This window comes from Enhydra lutris, unplaced genomic scaffold, assembly GCF_002288905.1.
Source record: "Enhydra lutris kenyoni isolate GAN:26980312 unplaced genomic scaffold, ASM228890v2 scaffoldscaffold39, whole genome shotgun sequence".
NCBI classification, from domain to species: domain Eukaryota; kingdom Metazoa; phylum Chordata; class Mammalia; order Carnivora; family Mustelidae; genus Enhydra; species Enhydra lutris.
The window spans coordinates 20,439,736-20,442,612 of NW_019154123.1; positions in this window are offsets into that span (position 1 = coordinate 20,439,736).

Sequence of the window (2,877 nt, forward strand, 5' to 3'; positions counted from 1 at the left end):
AAGTCAATCAGAGAAAGACAACTATCATATGATCTCCCTGATATGAGAAAGTTGAGAGGCAATGTGGGGAGTTTAGGGGGTAGGAAAAGAATAAATGAAACAAGATGGGATTGGGAGGGAGATAAACCATAAGAGACTCTTAATCTCACAAAACAAAACAGAGTTGCTGGGGCAAGCAGGGTAGGGAGAGGGTGGTAGGGTTATGGACATTGGAGAAGGTATGTGCTATGAAGTGTGTAAACCTGGCAATTCACAGACCTGTACCCCTGGAGCTAATAATACATCATATGTTAATAAAAAATTAAAAATTATTTTTTAAAAAGTGTCTATACTACAATTTACATATTAATGCAATTGCTATCAAAATACCAACAGCATTTTTTACAGAATGAGATCAAATAATCATAAAATTTGCATAGAACTACAAAAGACCGTGAATAGCCAAAGCTATCTTTTAAAAGAAAAGCAAAGCTGGAGGTATCACAATTCCAGACTTCAAGTTATATTGCAAAGCTCTAGTAATCAAAACAGCATGGTACAGGCAGAAAAAGACACATAAATCAATAGAATGGATTAAAAAACCTGGAAATAAAACCACAATTATATGGTCAATTAATCTTCAACAAAGCAGGAAAGAATATCAAATGGGAAAAAGTCTCTTCAAAAATGATGTTGGGAAAACTGGACAGCAACATACAAAAGAATGAAACTGAACCACTTTCTTGCACCATACAGAAAATAAATTCAAAATGGATTAAATATCCAAATGTGAGACCTGAAACCATAAAAATCCTAGAAGAGAAAACTGGCAGCCAAGTCTCTGATAAGGTGGGGAGATGGAGCCCCACATCAGGCTTCATACTGGGTGTGGGCATGGAGCCTGCTTGTGCTTCTCTCTCTCCCTCTGCCTCTGCCCCTCCCTGCTCATGCTTGCCCTCTTTCTCTTAAAAAAAAAAAAAAAAAAAAAAAAAAAAAAAGAACTATCCTATGATCCAGCAATTGCTCTAGTAGGTATTTACCTAAAAAATACAAAAACACTAATTCAAAAGGATATACATACCTCTATGCTTATAATAGCAATATTTACAATAACCAAATTATGGAAGCAGCTCAAGTGTCTATTCATACATGAATGGATCAAAAAGATGTGGTATATGCATAATGGAATATTATTCAGCCATCTAAAGGAATGAAATCTTGCCATTTGCAACAATATGGATAGAGCTAAAGGATAAGCAAAATGAGTTAGAGAAAGACAAATATCAAATGATTTCACTCACATGTGGAATTTAAGAAACAAAACAAATAAGCAAAGGGGAAAAGAGAGAGAAATTTAAAAAAACAGACTGTTAACAAGAGGGAAGAAACTGATGGTGACCAGAAGAGAGGGGTGGGTGAGAGGGTGGGTGCAACAGGTGATAAGGATTAAGGAGTTCAATTTTAGTGATGAGCAGCAGGTAATGTATGGAAGTGTTGAATCACTATATTGTAGACCTGAAACTAATATTACACTGTATGTTAACTGTACTGGAATTAAAAATTTTTTTTAAAGTGGCATTGAAAATTAGAAGGGAAATAGTTAATAGTGAACAAAAAACATTTTGGAATATAAAACTAAGATAATGTAACTCAGTGTAAAACAAGTTCCAGATGCTCTAAAGAGTTCACAAAGAATAATAATGTACTGGAATTTAAAAAAATAAATCACAAATTCATACCATTCATTCATTCATTCACTTATTCACCAAAATTTATTAAGAACTATCATGAGCCACACTGTGCAAGTCCTAGAATGCCAATATTAATAAGACATGTTCCTGCTTTCAAGGAGCTCACAGGATAGTGGACAAGACAGACAAGTAAACATGGCAGTTATGATCCCCAGTGACAGGAGCTATACTAGCAAAGTGGGAAATGCTGTAAGAACACAGATGGGAAGCAAGTCAAGCTGAAGTCAGCAGATGAAGCAGAATTAGAAGCAGCTTTCTGGAGGACATCTAAGCGGAGAGCAGAAGGAAGAGCAGATATTGGCTGGGTGAAGAATATCCTGGAAAAGGGAACAGTACTGGCAGGGACTAGAGGCAGCAGTGGGCAGGGAAAAATCACAGAACTTGTACTACAAAGTTAGGTTTTCTCATATACTCTGACCTAATTTCTTTCCTTCATTTCATTCGTCTCTTTCATTTCCTAGTGTGTTCAAGTCACAGGGCAAGTTTCTTTTTTCCTGATTCGTCCCAAATGCAATTCCCCTGTCCCACTGCCTCCAAAGTACCCAATTCATGATTCCTCTATTGCCTCTGCTGCCTTCATTCTTTATAACCCCTGAGTATTTTGTCTCCATATTCCTGAGCAGCCAGCTTTCCAAATCTCCTGCTATATGCCAGTCAGAGACTGAATGTTGATATGTTTCTTATTCCCTATACCCTTGCTTTAGACACATGGTGCTTTTCTTACTTGAAACCTGATGCTAGTTATTTTTTCCCAGATGTTTTTAATGTGTAATAGTCTGTAAGAATTCTCTACTTGGCCAAATTATTCTATTTCATGCAGCCTCTACAAATCCTTTTTTATAACCTTATCTACTCATCCACCATTTTCTATTTTATGGGTATGGCTCTCCTTTGACACTTCTTTGTATACAATGTTCTTGAAAACGTTTTAGGTCTTCCGCCTTCATCCTTTCCTTTTCCTTTCCCCGACACTTCCTTTTCAAAGACTAACACTCAGAACACTTTGTGTCTCTGTGTATGAATTATTTCAACAACAACAAAACCTCCATTCTGTACATGCTGCCTTTTGGTTACTTGTTTGAGAATTCAAGGGGTTCACAACTCTTGAAATAAGTTTAAAATGACAAAATCTGGGTCAGTGCAGAAA